At 36.5% G+C, this 18,677-nt stretch overlaps 1 long non-coding RNA gene across 1 annotated transcript; it reads left to right on the forward strand.

Moving 5' to 3' along the window:
- The first annotated feature begins 16,713 nt into the window (after positions 1 to 16,713).
- Positions 16,714 to 17,184, forward strand: LOC126753123 (uncharacterized). Its single transcript, XR_007666091.1, has 2 exons — positions 16,714 to 16,862; positions 16,924 to 17,184. It is a non-coding gene; the product is annotated as an uncharacterized LOC126753123 (long non-coding RNA).
- The last annotated feature ends 1,493 nt before the right edge of the window (positions 17,185 to 18,677 follow it).

Raw genomic sequence — 18,677 nt, forward strand, 5'->3', positions numbered from 1 at the left:
TTCAAATCTGCTTTGCAAAATATTTCGAAACCGTAAGGATTAATTGTCATTTAGTGATCCTATATGTAGTCACGGCTATAATGGTTGATATTTCTTAGGTTGGTTCGTGTCAATATCTAAATACAACAGTACCTGTAGTCGTTAGCATGTTGTGACACATAACAGTTAAATGGCTCCCTTTTTGTCGATTTCTTGGCATATTAGTGGTCCAAACCTATCTACAAACTGTAAAAAATATGACTTTTATTAAGGAAGAACTCATTTAATATATTTGTAACTTGCAAGGATTAAAGGTGGGGAATACCTTAAGGTTCATAAGGTTTTGTTTGTTATATGGGGTCGAGGCCAAGGTTAGGTTAGGTTAGTTGGCTGATCTAGAAAGATCGCACGTGTCCTCTTTATTTTAATACGAAATTGTCATAAAAAGATTGATATAGATAAATGTATTAAAGATATAACATTAAACCGTTAGTTTAAGCTATATTTATATTATGTATATAAATTATTCCCTTCATTTCGAGAAACTGCAGAACTTCTTATTTATCTGTTTATTATTTGCTCTGAGATTTAAATAATCGTTTATTTATATATAGCTTTTGGTTTTATTGAATATTTTCATATATTTTTGCTCCAACGTAGTGAAAACATATTTAATTTTCAAATTTTATTGAACAATAATTTATGTTATAATTTTGCTTATAAAATTTACTTAATTTTAATTCCAATTTCTCGCTGGGCTACTTTTTTTTCATGCTCACCAACACAGTGACAGATCCTCTCATGCCGACCACTGGTTCGGGGCTAATATCGCTGATCTGCAATCTGAGTGATTGGTCACTTCTCTGAAGGAGGCTGAGCTCCGGAGCAGTAAATCTATTGCTACCCTAATGGCTGCAATCTCGGCGTAGAAGACACTGCAAGAGTCATGAAGTCTGAAACAAAAGTTAATATAGGGCTCCTGAGCATCCATAAAGAAGCTCATTGCCTCTCTCACCCGCAACTAATTCGCTAGTATATGGGCAGAGAAGTAGCCGCCACAGTCCGGTTGGGCGACTCCATGATCCAAGTGCTCCGGGATGAAGTCAAAGTATGTGAGGGTATCCGAGTGTTCAGACATATGTTCATTTAGGAACCTGGATTTTCTGATGAATGCAAGTGTGGTCTTTTCTACAACCCTTCACCACATAACAATCCCATGGAATATAATGGGTTTGACTATGGTGTCGTAGAGTCAAGGAAATATAATGAAGACCCCAGGCAATCGTCCAGATTTTATTCGTTCTAAGCTCAAATCTAGAAAACCCCGTGTTTGTCTCAATTTTATTAAGATAACTGACATTTTCCGATATATGCAAATTTCGATTATATATCTCACTCTCACTCACACGTACTTCAAGCAGCGGCTGTATAGTAACAAAGCCTTGATGTTGATTTCCTCGAAACTAAGGTAAAAATTACACGTTTTACAAAATCCAGTCCCACATCCCCAATTTCTTGAAATTTTCAAAACTCCTCTACCATTTACTTGATAAAAGCTTCCTGATTAAAAAAAATGTAATATTTTCTTTTCAGATAAGAAGCCTAGCCAGGCAGTTGGCGGCGGCAAAAAATGTCATTAAACGCGATCGTTGATATTTCTGTTATTTTGTTTTTGTTTTGACATAAAATAATTTTTATTTTGTAGTTCTATAATAACTCTTAATATATATATAAAAAAACGGATGTGATCTTCTTTCATTCTCTCATAATATAAGTGAAAAAAATTACCTTTTTGACGGTGCGAGAGGTATCCCTTCCCTTAAGTACTATCAGCGATCTGTCGACCAGTTCGATTACAGCAGGTGCTTAAGTCGGCACACCTCAGTAGTGCGTTGCGATGTTTACAATAGATACAAATATCGAACAAAGCATTTGTCTCAAATTTACTATTTCCAACCTGATTTCGCTAGCAAATGTTGGAAAAAGCTTGGGGTGATTCAGTTTTATCAAAAACAGAAAGAAGCATACGAGTGGTAGAAAGAGTTCAAAAGACGGTCGAAAGATCGCTGAAAACATACCTCGTTCTAAACGACCTTCTGCCTATTCAACTGATGAAAGTACTATATATACGCATAGATCCATGATTCGTCACCTGTGACGATCTTATAAACGTCTTTTGAAGCACCGCGATCGTATTTTTTCAGCATTTCTTTACACCAATCCACACGAGCCTTTTTTTGAGCGATTGTCAAATTGTGCGGGATCCAATGAGAACAAACCTTTTTACGGCCAGGTGTTCATGCAATATCGAATGTATGCTGGTGGGAGTAATGCATAGGCATGCCTCTATCTGAAGGTTGACGGTCTTGCATTATCAGTTCACGTACGGCAACGATGTTTTCTGGCACAACGGCTGTTTCACGGAATTCGTCTTTGAGCGAGGGTCGGCCACGATTTAATTCGTTGTACCAGTTTTTCACAGTGCTATAGGATGGTGCTTCATAGCCATACAAAGATTTTAGTTCATCAATGCAAAAACGTCGAAAGTTGTGAAAAATGATCATACGAAAATTAATGAATTTTTTGTAAATAAAACGATTAAATGATAAAACGTTCTGAGCGATGTTAGTGCTAAAAAATGTCAAACTCTTATTTCAGATTGCCCCTGGCAACACTTTTTATTGCCTATGAATATATTATAAGCCTCGAAAAAAAAGGAAAAATGTTATTATGAAAATAGATTTTTCGACATCTCTCGCGATTCCGTTCGAATGATTTGGGTATATATTTTCAGAGTACCAAAAGGAAGAATTTTTTTTTTTTTATCAAAATTTACATCTTGATGTTTGACTATCCCACGTTCATGAAACTGTCTTTACAAGTCAACAATTATCGGAATGGAGGGGAAAAAATCATGTAAGACCGTTTTTATCAGAGTGATGCTAATTGTTTCGATATTCAAATTTGGTGCATCACGAGTTTCATCAGACATACGCTCAATTTTTTCATTTGGAGTTATAAAATTCATCGAAAAATAAAAAGTTTTTCCAAAAATAATCATGGATTTTAAACGATTAATATCTTTTAACCACGATTTGGGTTTCGAAAAAATCATAATGAATACCATTTTTGTAGAGCATTCAATTTCCTACAAAATCTAAGGAACAATATATTTTTTTCGAAAGATAGTTGCTGAAGGAACGAGCCATTCCATAAATTTTTCTATCTGATAATAAGACAAAAAAATAGAAATTATTTGTGATTTATTTATAAGGACCTTTTGTTACAATTAAAAACTGCATATTTGGAGAGGCTTTCAATTAAAGGTTTAAGGAACTTAGCGTATTGCGGATGGTTCAATCAAACGTCACCTATATATAAAATATATAATCTTTTTTTTTTGCATATATATAGGTATATATATATATATATATATATATATATATATCCGACAATTATTATATTGATTGTATAAAGTAATCAAGCTCAATTTTAATATATTTAATTCAAAAATTTCTAAACACATTTAACTGCACTTCTAACCCACTGTACATTATGATGTAACGCTAATATGAACTTGTGTATCGTGCGCCTAAAAGTGTGCCAAGCTGTGTCTGCTTTACGGTTGCCTAATCCCACTCTTTCGCACACACACAGACATTTTGCGCGCTGCAGATGCTTGACTTCCAAACAACCATAAAGCTAGCACACTTTCTGTTTATGATGTGAATAAATTTTTATGAAGTGTAAATATCCTATATACAGTATATGCTAGTATAAGTTTTATACACACACACACACATATGTGAGCACTGCATAGTGCATACATACGCGATCTCACTTTCGAGCAGGTTTCATATGTTTAACAAAGTGCTTTAATTATGCTTTAAGTAAGGTACAGCAACGGCATTCCGGACTATCGGCCGTGGCTACAAGTATTAATATGCGTGATATTTGTATGTGTGAGTGCGAATGTTTGCCATGGCTTTAAAGCAAGCATAACTGTGAAAGAGACCACGCTGAGGTCAGTTGCTTTACAACAATTATGAATACTCACATACAGTTATGCATATACTTAATTTTGTTGTTTTTTATACATAATTGCACATTTTAATGTAATGCAATATGCAGTGTGTATAACAGTCTGTAACGGTGCTCATAATTAATACAAATATAAAGCGTTGCGTAGCACATCTGCATTACTAAAGAGAAACAAATGAGTAACTGATTGCAATTAATTGTGGTCAACGCATGCATTAATGTTGATTTAAATCAGTCGGCGCTCGCGATTCTCATAAAAAATATGCTCTTAACATATTTAATTTGCCCTCATATTTCCTGAATTTTAATTAAGCATAAAATGTTGCAATTTCACGCTTGTGTGTGTGTGTGTTTGCATTTTAAAAATGTGCTTTGTGTGTGCGTGTCATGTGGCGAGGGAAGGCATTTTAACTGTTTGGCGTGGTTTCTGCCGCAGTGGCCGCGAAATTCGTTGGAAAATTAAACTTTTCGCTAGAAAATATTATTTATCGCCGCTTTCAAGTCGCAAAGAGCGAATCAGCTGATTTCTCAATTGAATGTTGCGGTACTATTCAATTGTGTATATGAATAATAAACAATTAAGTAATTGCATTTATAATTATGTAATTTATTTAAAAATATAAAATCGATTCATCGCCAGCTGGCTTGAAAATAGTGAGTAGAGACAAAAGTTGCCAGCTCAAACTGAGGTAGCTCTATAATGCTTAAAGTTGAAGGAAAAATTAGAGCGTTGCCACCTGCTTGAAATTTTTAAATCCTTAATAAGACGATTTTTAACTAGAAAATCATCTGACAGTATGTCTGTATATACGCGAATTAATTCTTCAGTTTTTTGAGATATCGGTCTGTGATGTTGAAAGAATCTTTTTCTTTCCAAAGAGCTGCTCATTTGTTGGAATCACCAATATCAGATCACTATAGCACATACATACATAGCTGCCATACAAACTGCACGATTGGAATTTAATTTTTGTTTGGAAAACTTTTTAATTTGACGAGCTATAATATGTTCACCAGATTTGGCACAGACATGTTCAGTTTGTATCGAAGATTTAATTCTTCACAAAATTTGTTCGTATAATACTAGTTCACAGTAATATTTCGACTGTGACGTTAGAGGCTATTTGTTGTTAGAATTTCTTAAGATGTAGCACATCAGTCGGAAATTTTTCTTTCAGATTTGTTAAGTAGTGTTTTTATCCAAAGCATTACCTGAATAAATGTATTAAATCAGAAACTCGCTACAGCATTTATGATCGAGAGCTGACTGCACTGTATCTTGCTGTTCGCCACTTTCGTTACATGATCGAAGGACGTGCTTGTCATGTGTACACTGATCATAAACCTCTCATCACTCTACAGAGGCCCTTTCAAGGTTGTCAGCCGCACTGCTAAGTACTTTGTTGTCGAAGTCAATGCCAGCAAGGTCAAAGTTTACATCGATCGCCTAAAGCTCGCCTTCATCGTACTATTTACAGCTCTCTGGGAGGTGGGTACTGTGGCGGAGTCACCCCGTGCGCAGAACAACTGTGACAAAGCTTAAAAATGCAACTCTAAATTAATTAATTATATGTCCTGGTAACCCTTATTGTACTACTTCCTTTTGTAAAGCTAATAAATGTTCTCTTTCTGGTGCAAACTACCAAATATATATTATATATATTTCGATCTGTCAGCAACATTCTGCGGACGTGTGTCGCCATCAGTCAGTGACCAGTTAGTATTCCGATCATGTTCCTACAGTTTTTTCTATCGATTGCCAGTAGGAATTTTGTGTACTTACGATCAACCGTTTTGCACATGACTTTTACAGTTTTGCACCCAGGTATCTCGCTCCATCGGGTTTTGATTTTATTTACCACGCTTCCGCCCAGATCGTCGTTTAGACAATGTATTGGTTTCCCAATGTTGTTATTTCCTAGCTTCCCAAGACACTTCTAGCTGATATTCGATACGAGGTTACTGACTTAATTGCTGATTGGCTGTCTACGTAGATCTTGACTCTCGAATTGTCTGAAGGTGCATTAGAGACCAGCTCCGCGGCCTTCGCAACAGCTAAGACTTCAGCTTGAAATAATATTAATTTTCGAACAATCCGTATAAATGTTTAGAGTGTTGCGCGTAGCTAACATACCTTTACGCCAGCAATCTTTTTCTATGTTTTGTATGAAACTTCTTTCAAAGTTGAAAAGTGGGATTATATAGTCGGTATTTGCCCACCCACCCTTACCCACCGAGTTATGACTAAGGGTTCTATATGTAAATTCTCTTGCAGACAGTAGTCGTTACCGATTTTGCTGCGCAGTTTACAGCGAAGAGGTCTATAGGTGGCATGTTTAGTAACTGTTCAAGAGCCGCCGTTGGAGTTATTCTTAAAGCTCCCGTTATGCACAGTGCAGCGAGCCTCTGAACTCATTCTATTGGCTTACGGTAGGTGGATTTTCGTACGCCGGTCCACCTTTCTACTTTCACCGTAAAGCAGAATTGTCCTTACAATAGCTGTGTAACACCAGTGCATGAGAGAGGGATAAAGAAAGCATTGCTAGCGTCTCTCACTCTTTCTTCCACGTTGTGCTTCCACAGCAGTTTGGTGTCCAAAACTATCACAAGGTGCGGTCATTGAGGGAGAGTTACATTTATCGAAGGGACCGAACGAAAAGTTTTGTGCTTTCTTGTAAACACAAGCATATTCATTTTTTCCTGGTTCAACCCCAGACGTGCTTGCAAACTCCAATTCTGGACCGTATTGAAAGTGGTGGTCATCTGTATTCACCTACCCGTTATTAAGGTAGCAATGTCATCCGTATATGGCACTATCTTAGAGGCTTTGCCGCCCAAGTTCCATAGCAGTTTCTTCACCACTAATGTCCACAGAAACGGGTATAGCACTCCACCTCTACAGGCTTCTTTGGTCATTTTACCATCGTCCCATTCTGCTCTTATCCGTCTAGAGGTAAAAAAGCTTCTGCTCCAGCTTTGTATAGCAGGTTGATGATGTAGGTTGCATAGCAGGACCTACTGACTGGATACAATCAGAATATATTCCGTAGAGACTTTGCTGAACGGTCCAGAAATGGCCAGGAATGCTCCAAGAACGTATTCCTTTTATTCAAGAGTAAGTTCTTATAAGGAAATCTTTCGATTTTGACAATATATCTCACCGAAATATCGTATGGGTTTTTTCCCAAGTCAACTGAACAAATCTCAGTTATCATAAATCAATTATACCAAAAATTTGATTGAGAATAAACACTTTTCAATGTCGAAAAATATTATAATATCCCATCTTTTTCTTTATTGTGTTCAAAGATCGTTTTTTTTATGTGGTTGGGATAAGTAAGACACCAGATAAAGATAAGACGAATTTTCCGAAATTTGTCTTTGAAAAATTAATTAGTTCGTTTTTACCTACAGCACTTTAACATACATTCAACTGATATGTACCCCTAAATCATTCGACGTTACTAAGGTTTCGAATAAAGATATTTATCGAAATTCATTCATTCATACTTTCAAGTAAATATATAGTATACATACATACTTATGCCATAATAGTAAACTTTTGTTCAATACTTGCTACTTTTCAACAGAATACAAATTAATACATATAAGCTCCATAAGCACGCCTGCAGGCCGGCCTGCACATGAAAGCTCATGGAATTGAATATAATTGAGTTGCCTGTAAATCGTAACATCAAGAGCGCATAGCCATCTCAGCTGATGGAACTGCATTAATAACGATAAGCATACTTAAGTCGGCTCGAAATCGACTAATTACCTTACCGTTCAATCTTACGGATTCACTTCGTGCGGAATGAGCATACAACATGCATTGAAAATGGATTGAAAATTCTCACAAGTATATATAATCCGGCAGATGCATCGATCTGGCTTGTGGTCTATTTGTGCTGTAATTAACTGTGTGTATGTAATACATATATTTCGCAATGAGGAACAGTTGTAGCTTTAAAATTAAACATTTTATAGGGTTTTTCAATAGGGCACTACAAATGTAGACCGATAGGGACAGCAAACGAAACCATCATTTTTCCTCCTCTTTTGACATTTCTCTTCAGTAAGGCTCGCCATTTCATCAAGGAAAGATATACGATCCAACAACGAGTCGAAATTATTCAAATTTTATATGGAAATTCAGAGTCAGTGACCTCAACTTTAAGAGCAGATTTTTCAATAAGAGCTGCAATATTAAGGTTTAGAATATCAATGAAATTTTTTATTCCTGTGAAAGTAGTAGCAGTACGTATTCCATGAGTCACCATTGCGTCCCGAAAAAATTATTGGCCGGCGGCCTCATTGGATCATACTATACTTATTCCGTGAGAATCAAAACCGGCGCGTTACTTTGAATGGGAATCGCTACGTGCAATGTTAACCGAATATTTTTGGCCCGAATTGGATGATATGGACTTGGGCAATATATATTTCCAACAAGATGGCGCCACATAGCAAATGTCAAAAACGATTTATTGAAAACCAAGTTTGGTGAACGTGTTATCTCACGAAACGGCCCAGTCAATTGGCCGCCTCGATCGTGGGATTTAAGCCCTTAGACTATTTTCTATAGGGCTAAGTCAAGTCCAACAATCCAGCGACGATTGAGGAACTTCGTACGAATATCGAACATGAAAATGCAGCAGTATCGACCGATTTATGTTTGAAAACCGTCGAAAATTGGGTTCAGCATCTGGACTTCTGCAAGCGTACTCGTCGAGGCCATGCAAAATAAATCGAGTTCCATACATTTGTAGCACTCTTATTGAAAAACCCGTTATAACAATTGTTCATCGCTTATGCTTTGTCAAACCAATCCGTGTCCTCAATGAAAAGACGAAGATACATACGAGTATAGTACATCATGTATGCAGCTTATGTTCTAATTAAAAGTATCAAAAGTTTTCCAGCTTTTGATAGAGTTATTTCTGTCGCTTGAAGGAAATCAGGCTTAGAGCTTTTACATGAATTATTATTTCTTTATTCTACATTTAGTACATTCCTATCTTTTCTGGGTTATTTCATAGCAAGAACTATTTTACGAGCTATTAGTGAATAATGTTCCTTTCACGCCAATTTTACGACGGTTTTCCATTAAAAGTTTGTCTTTTTCAATATGCCCAAAAACCTTTTCACCAGTCTGTGCAGAGCTTAAATAACTCGCATACAATTTCTGAATATAATTATTCTTTTTGTATCATTATTACTCTCTTATTGTATCAGCGTTACTCAAGTTAAGACGATAAATTGTACGTCAGAAAGCGTCAAAAGCGTCCCAACTGAAACGATATGTCTTTTTAACGTGACACAGCTATCTTCAAAATACATGCTTCGCACATAACCTTAGAAGGAATGATATTTAATAAAGTCATTAAATCCGCCGAAACTCGTTGGGTATTTTCTGAACATAAATTTCGTACCTGGTCTCTTCCCATACGTCGAAAGACATGGTATACCTATAAGGGTGTAGAAGTCATTATAGGGTTGCCAATATATTAACTGTTTCATATTATTTATAGATTATAGTATTATATAGTGGATGAAAGCATCAGCTAATGACCAATCAGTAGAAGATAAAACTTGAAAAATTTTGGTTGAGTTTTGGAGCAGATGAAATTTCTTTTAAAATTGCTAAGAATCGGCTGAGTCGTCTACTCAAGTAAAATTAAAATGGTCTTATTTACCAGAAGGTATCAGATTCCAGTCGTACCTCTGCCGCTCCTTCGGATGTACACATGTTCAATTTTTTGATAAGATGAAATATCCAGGGCATATCCTTTAAAGAAATCTTTCGTGGAGGCCCTTGGGGAGAGAATAAGAAATGCATCTGTTGCCTTATATTGCTGCAGAGGAACTATAGGAAAATAGGTGTGGACTCCCAATAAAGGTAGTAGTCTTGTGGCTCAACGAGACCATAGTCTGGCTAATAATGTTATCTAATGTATTCGACTGGTAAAGGGCGTTCGAAGAGATAACACTTGCTAAAAATCTTGAACGTGTCCAAAGAGCGTCCCTCAACGGCAACTCCGGTGCACAACGGACTACACCAACAAAGCACTTAGTGCTACTTTAAACATAGCACCCGTGGACATTACCGGCAGGGGTACTGTTTCGAAGTGTGCTCTAAGGTTCATGGTTGCTGACTACACAAGCATGAAGAAGTCCGAAGAAGAGCACGCTGAAATTCTCTCCTTCTTCAACTGCATCGCTAAAAAACGTTATTCACTGCCTCGCAGAGCTACTAGTGGCGAATTTTCTCTGTTCACGTACCGACGACGGAGATGTGAATGAGAAGAAGTCGTTGTTCGAAGCTAGGAAGTAAAGTTGAGGGGGGAAGTTTCTGTAAGAATCTCTTTGGTAATGTATGCTTTAGGCGTTGGTCGTTGGTTAACAAAAATAGAATGCAGGAGATCTACTGAACTAGGCACTTTCCCGGAGAAAAGTAGGACTTCTTACTAAACATTGTTCAATAAGCATTCATGCTAGAAGGCTAAAAATCTTGTCGGGCGATAATTGTCAAAGTTGTATGGAGGGTGGTAAGATGGAGACATCCAGGCACTTTCTATTCCATTGTCTAGTCTTCGCAAGACTATGGCTGAAGCAGGAAACGTCTCAACAAGCTTGTGATAGGCTCAGAACGCTTTTTAGATTTGTTAGGGTCTTACGATCCAGTGTAAGGGGTTTTTTTAGGTACTACAACGTTGTCGTTCCGAACCCTTCAAGTTAGATTCCCCTTGGTATCGACTCTTAACTAAACCTAACGGCAAGATGTGTGATTTTTAAGTGCCAACAAAGGCCGAAATTTAGATTGAGTTTCAGTGCATTGACTATGCAATAGATGTACCGCTGAGGCAGACTATCAAAGTCTTTACTCTAACTCTCACTAAAAATTGAGCAATAAAATACAAGTAAATATATTATTTACAAGTCAATAATTCAAAGCTCTTGACATCTTTGCTTGCAGATGTGACAGAAATTATTCATTGGCTTAAAAAATTAATTTTGAAACCATTATCTGGTAGGCATTGTGCGTTTGTAATTTAGTATCTAAGTACACTTACATGCCCTTATAAATATATACACGCATATAAGTACGTATATATAATTTTATAGATAATTAATTATGCGGCATGACTATAAATAAGTTCAGAAGTTTCGAACATCAATAGCTGGCGACACCTTACAAGAGAAATGGAAAACGGAAATAACTCGTTGTCCATGGCAATTTTGGTTTGGCAAAAACTAGCCGGGTTCAGCGACAACTCTTTGGTAGCGTGTCTGCTATGAGCGCAAAAGTCATGAGTACGTGTACTGGCATTTAAATGTTGGTTGGCTAAATTATATAATTTGCATTCAAAACTGCCAATTATTAAGCGACAATAAATTACAGTTGTTCTATCTGCTCGAATAAAATTATGGCTGCCGCGGCATACTAAATGTTAAAGGCATGCTGCAAGGAGGAAGAGTTGAGAGTGGTAGATAGCCGAGAAAGAGGAGAGAGGGATATAGGTAATAATTCAGAAAAAGTTTCTCCGCTTGAAAGTTTTCGTAAAGTGGTTTTCCACAATTTCTTGCGCTCGGTTCACACAAAGAGCAACCGAAGCCTTTCGAGTGCTCAACACTTTAGGCAACATAAAAAGCCGAAGAGTATTTTATTGTAGAGCTGCCACAAATATTTGTGATTCGTACGGAGGTAAAAACCGTAAACACTGCAGACGCCTTAATTGAGGAGAAAATCACACCGCCCAATATCGCAGGAGAAGAAGTGTGTGAGCTATTGCTTCCCACCACTCGTTCCTACTTTTTTGGAATTCGACAATTAAAATTCCAGTATTTGCTCGCGTTCCGCGCTTCTCCGCCAAAACGCTTAGTTAAGTGCTTTCCTGCTAATTTCGCGGTATTAAATTGAATGCCAAGAATCAGCTTGTACAACTTGCGGTTCGCCCACTGTGCCAGTGTTGCCATTGTACTTAACACTTTTCGCTCGCTCGAGTGGCACCTATTGTTAGCCAAAGCTCCGGTGCGGTCGTTGTTATTGGCAAAGTATGGCGCCGCTTACAGAAGTGCCTGGCAATTAAGTTCTGTCGGAATTTCTCACTACTTCAGCCTCATTGCTTGGCTTCGGTTTGCTTTCCTCTCGACTTGTTGAAGTGTAGAGAGTTGCTTCTCAAGAAGCAAATGGTTTATTACACTGATAAGTTATACATCTCTATGTACCTACATATACATATATATAGAAACAAAGAGATTGTGGTCGATAATAAGATAATTATGGCATTTAGCACTAATTAAGCAAATATGCGAGAGGATCTTAAACAGAGGCATAAGCCAAATGTTTTTTATACTGGTCTTAGGTATGTATATTTCAATATGATTTCTCTTTTAAAAGTACTGATATTTTATAATTATACTCATTAGTTATAGTAAGTTAAGCATAAAGGGATTTATGTAAATAAACAATTGTGAAAATTGCTTGCAATCAATGAGAAAGCCGAAGTTTGTTTGTATTGTTATTGTTATTGCAATGTATAGCTTTCAGCGGTTACGGCTGTGCAGTGCCATTACGGCATACCTGGATGCATTTATAGCTGAGTCGGTAATTCGAGCAACCAATATTCTAGTGGATTATGGGTATCCTCAGAGATACGATATTACTGATGTGGCGCAGAGTATCGAAAAAGTTATCCAACCTTCATCACGCACAACAATTCGGACTGAGCCCATCTACTTTATGAAAGATTTCGCGGAAGAATCATGAATTGCGGGCTTACAAAATCCACTTCGTGCAAGATATGAAGCGAAATGACTATTAAGCGTGCGGTTCGGTAAATGGCCCTAAAAGAGTTGTCCATTAATCCTGATTATCACTAAGAGATGCCTTCTTTATTGAGGTGGACACCGCTTATGCGTTTATAGCCGAATTAACTACAGCGCGCCCATCGTACTTGGTCTCGATCTCTCTTCTTCCTTCGAATACTCTCAGAGCTGGAGTGTTTTCATTTGTTCGAACGACATGACATAGCCTACGTAGCCGCTGTCTTTTAATGCGGTATTCGCTGTTGCCATAAATCTTCCGCAGCATAAATCCCGCCTACTCATCAGATGTTTGGCATCGTCCATACCTCTGCACCATGTAGTAGGACGGGGATGATGTGTGATTTGTAGAATTTGGTCTTTGCGCCTACTCAGCCCGAATTAGTGCCTGTTGGCAAAAGTCATTCTGCGTTGGATTTCGAAGCTGACGTTGCTGTTGGTGTTAATGCCGGTTCCAAGATAGACGAAAAGTACTGCTTCTACGACTTCGAAGTTATGACTATAAACAGTGACGTGGGAGCCAAATCGAGATCGCAATGACTGTTTGTTTGATGACACTAGATATTTCGTCTTATTCTCGTTCACAACCAGACCCATACGCTTCTCTTCCTTATCCAATCTGGAGAAATCAGAACCAACGACCCGGTGGTTGAGACCAATGATATCAATAGCATCGGTGTACGCCAGCAGTCTTAAGGAAGATTGTACCTTCTTTATTTAGATCTGCAGCTCGTATTCTCCAGAAATAGAATGAAGGAATCACTCCTTGCCTGAAACCTCGCTTGGTATCGAACGGTCGAGCTTTTGGTATTGCTCAACGTCAACTTACACAGCCGTATTAGCTTTGCGGGAATAACAAGTTCCGACATAGCGGCATAGAGGCAGTTCCATTTCGTACTGTCGAAGGCGGTGACAAAGAAGGGGATGTGTGTCGATCCTCTTTTTACGGATCGTTTTCAAGATTCGGCGCTTAATAAAAATCTGGTCGAAAGTAGATTTTCCAGGTCTACAGCCACACAGATAAGGTCGAATTGCAGACCATGGGCTTCAGTCTTCGAACACACTACGTTCGATAAGAGCTTTTATTAAGCAGGCTTATCCCACTGTAACTGGCGCAGATTGTGGGATCCCTCTTTATGTGGATTTGTCAGAGCACATTTAGCTTCCAATCGTCGTGCAGGCTTTCATTCGACCATATCTTGCAAAGAAACTGACACATGCACCTTGTCAGCTGTTCGCCTTCGTGCGCGTTTCGAACCCCACCATAGTCGGGCAATGGAACATCTATTACATCATCATCGATTGTTCTCTATCTCCAGATGTTACACTTTCACTGTCGTTCAGCCGGCTAGAGTAGTGTTACCTCCATAACTTCAGTAAGCTCTGAACAGCAGCCACTAGATCACTATTTTGGCTCCTACACGAGTGGACCTTGGTCTTGAATCTTCCGTTAGTCGCCGCATCTTTTCGTAGATTCTGCTTTTTGTTTTTGTTTATCTGTATTTGCGGCTCGCTCGAACATTTTATACTCTTGCAACCTGGGAGATTCAAAGCCAATTTTATATATACATACATACATATGTACATATACTCTATATAACTCATACACTGACTAACGAATTCGGCATAAAGTTTGTTAGAAAAACTTATATCTTTATAAGTAGTATATGATAGTTAGGGTAGTATCGACCCAATTTTATCTATTAGCCATTATAATGCCACATGCTAAAAAAATGTTCCCTGAGTTTCATTAAAGTTCCTCATATACAATTATCAATTATGTGGAGCGAAGTAAGCCGAATGTTCGAAAATCCTGGTTGTAGTTATCCGCATATTTGTTTCTATTTAAGACACAAAGAGATATTGTTATAAACAAAATAATGTAATTTTCATTGAGATCACTTAAATATTGACCATATTTTCAAGAAAGGATTCTGTTTCAATTGTATATCTCACTTATTGACCGATATTTTCGGTCAAAATGTCAACTATAGATACCGATTATTTGGACAATTTTTGGTCAGAAGGTGTCATACTTCAAAGGAATTTTTAGTGCAAAATGTTATTCCGTTATATAATTTACTTATTGATACTTGACAGTATATCAAGTAAAATAATCAAGTGGAATTCAAAATTATTACATATGGAAAGTGGGCTTGGTTGTAGTCCGATTTCGCCCTTTTTGCGCAATTGGACATTGGATTATGAAAAAAAGTTTCGTACTAAATTTAGTCGAAATCGGTTGGTCATGTATAGAGAAATGGGATTTCACCAAAAAGTGGGCGGTGCCACGCTCATCGTACAATTTCCACACAAGCTCCCATAAAGCCCTTCCGTGTCACCTCGGAGGTAAAATTTAATGTAGCTGGCGTATATAGTTATTGATTTATTGGCTTTTAGTGAGGATCTAACTCACGTATATACAGACCGGCGGACAGACGAACGGCCATGGTTAAATCAATTGTAAAAACCTATTATATTACTCTTGCGGTAAAAATGTTTGTGTTTAAACTATTGGAGGGCGAGACTATGCCAACTTTTCGAAACCTCGCATATTTGTTTCCATCGTGAACTTTGTGTTGTAAAGATTAAACTAAAATCGTATTATGTACATATGTAACATAAACTAACATATAAGTGTATTTGCCGAAATTTGAGAAGCTTACATTATCTGAATCTTACTTGTACCCCTAAGATACAAATATTTAGCTTAAAGCATCAGCAAGTCCTTATGGGCAAGTTCTTATTTAATATTCAGCTCATTCATCTGCATCAATTCATTTACCATACTTCAAGGTCGATTCCATTAACAGCCACCAATTCACTTCTGCAGCTCTTGATTTTCCAAATCTGCTGGGGTTTCTGATACATATTCGCACACACACACACACACAAGTGCACTTAGTCCACATATATTTGTAGCCATAGCTAGGTGTGTTGTTGTTTGGAAAGATACTGCAACAGATTATTATACCGCAAGCAGATAATGAAGAAGCATCTAAACCACTCGAGTAAGTGCAAAATTGTGCTTGGAAATTTCTTTACAACAACAAGTCAGCAAAACGAAATGCAGAAGTGGCATACATCGAGCTGTTTGCTGGTTTACACAATTTGCACATAATTACTTAAATACTCAAACACTTGAAGGTCCATATACTAATAGGTAGGGTTAGAGAGTGTTGCATTTAAAGAATTTGGGCTTCATCGGAGGTTTAAAAATTTTGAATCCTGTAGGCGACTTGTTGCATTATTGTAAACATTTTTTTAGAAGTAGAGTATTACGGTTTGTTTTTCCGGGTTTAGTAGTAGTCATCGGGTATAAATTATGACACGCTACTTACTTTTACATAATAGGTGTGTGGAGCGATTTTTTTTCTTCGGCTTTTGCTTCTTAATTATCACTAACTTTCGCTTCATCGAGCTTTCTATGAATGGGTGAAAACAAAAATTCAAAAATACAAATTATAATACGGTAAATGCGGCAGCCCGCTATTTCATTAAAATTTTTCAAACTTCTCTCTAGTCGCTGTTGACAGTTTCTCTCATTACCTTTCCAATGCGGTCTACTAAAAATATTCCAGACGGACACGTTATAGACCAAACAATTCTTTACACCATGTTATGAACTCGGAACAATACTCGCAGTTCTCTAGGATAACTGTTGATTTGAGTAAAGAGTACCAGAGCTACATATGTATATACCTAATATATCGAGCCATTACCTCCAAAATAATGTATCCCACACCATAATCGATTTTTGGTTTGTTATCGAAATCGATAGTTCAACATCATTTGCATCATCTGTCAAAATTTAATGGCTGCAGATTAAACCGTTATGATCTTATAACAAAAACAATTTTAATGTAAATGCATATGGTGACTTGTTTACATTTTCTTTGAACGCTTGTGTGGGATACAATTAAATTCTCTTTTAAAATAAATGAAACACAAGGGGAAAAAAACACAATTTTTTGAGACTTTAATTAAAGATAAAGCTTTAGAACAATATGTCGAAAGTATGAATTTGTTTTTTTTGCAAAATATGTTTTTGTTTTTAATTATTGGATATTTTTACAGCTCTCCCTGGTACCGTATAGCGATTCAGATGAATCTTTCGTTGATTTAAATGGTTTGGAAAGTTTAAAAGAAGTCGAGGAGGAAACGTGTGTTGGGAAAAGGGGCTACAGAAAGCAAAAGAGAATACCTAAAAGGCTGCAAAAAGTTAAGAAAAAAATACGAGTGTTTTGCCCAACCCGTGCTTAAAGAAAAAATGTCCAAACTGTATATCAGCATTATGTAGAACATTTGAAAACTATTAATAAAGTAAATAGTCAGTTATCGTTAAGAGTATTCCGTAATATTTTTAAAAACAGTTTCAATTTAGGCTTTCATTTACCTAAAAAAGATAAATGTATCTTATGCGAGAATTACAATAATTTAGACACAGAATCCAAAAAGCAATTGCATTCATCAGAAGAGTATCAAATTCATCTAAAGGACAAAGAGAAATGTAAGCAAATATTTTTGGAGGACCAAAAGCTATGCAAAGAGAATCCGGCTTATTTATGTACAAGTTTCGACTTGCAAAAGGTCTTAAATACTCCCTATGGAAAAAGTGTTTCTTTGTTCTATTCTAGAAAATATTCATTCTACAATGAAAGTTTTTATGAGAGTGGTACAAGAGATGGGTTTTGTTTTTTTATGGGGAGAAAAGGATGGTAAACGAGGGTGTAATGAAATTTGCACAACTGTTTTCCAATACTTTAAATTAGTCGATGAAGGAAAAACCCAGTCGATAGTCCATCTTTATTGTGATAGCTGCGCAGGACAGAACAAAAACAGAGCTATGCTTGCGACATTAACCTATTTTGTTGAAAATTCTAATTTTGTGACTAATATAAAAATCACATACTTGTTGCCTGGACACACCATGATGCCTGTTGATTCGATACATATTACAATTGAATCGTTTATTCGGAATAGGACTATTTGGGCTCCAAGTGAGTGGTACACCATAATATCAAATGCAAGAACTAACCCAAGAAAATATAATTGTATTGAATTAACTAACAGTGATTTTAAAGACTGGAAGACATTTTCACAGGCGTTACTTCAAAATTCAGTGAAAATTCAATTTACAAAATTATGCTCTGCTACATTAGAAAAAAAAATTTCAAATATTACTCTTAAATATGGCTACTCTGATGAATCTGAAACCTAAAATGATGATCTAGATTCAATTCCACGATCCAGACGAAACTCCCAAATAGTTTGTGAGGGACCTACTCAATTATATGATCATATATTAAACATTTCTTCTGCTAAATATAAGGATTTGAAAACGCTTTGCGATAGAAAAACTATACCCGTAAAATTCCAACACGAGTATTTAAATTTAAAATGGGATGGATCTGTTAAAAATTTGTTACCTGAAACCGACCAGGAAGACAGTATTTAGCGTTCTTTATATATTTTTATCTATCGTTATTCAAGTTTACAAGATTTTAATATGAATAACATTACTTTGTTAACAGAAAACTTTAAATATATGATTTACATTACTTTATTTTTGTTTTATCGAATATACTAAGAAATGTATGCATTTATTTTTTTTTAAATCAAATGTAATTTAATTTTAAGGACTAAGTAAAAAAATTAAATAAAAAAACGGGAAGTCACTTCCTTAAAACAATTTTTTTGTGTAAACCACACACTTTTTTAATAATAGGTTGCCAGAAGGAAAGCAAAAAAAATGTATCCCACAAAAACAACCGTTATGATGCAAATATCTATTTAAAATTATTAAAATTAAATGTATTACACAAAAAAAT

This window comes from Bactrocera neohumeralis, chromosome 3 (genome assembly GCF_024586455.1).
Source record: "Bactrocera neohumeralis isolate Rockhampton chromosome 3, APGP_CSIRO_Bneo_wtdbg2-racon-allhic-juicebox.fasta_v2, whole genome shotgun sequence".
Lineage (NCBI taxonomy): Eukaryota > Metazoa > Arthropoda > Insecta > Diptera > Tephritidae > Bactrocera > Bactrocera neohumeralis.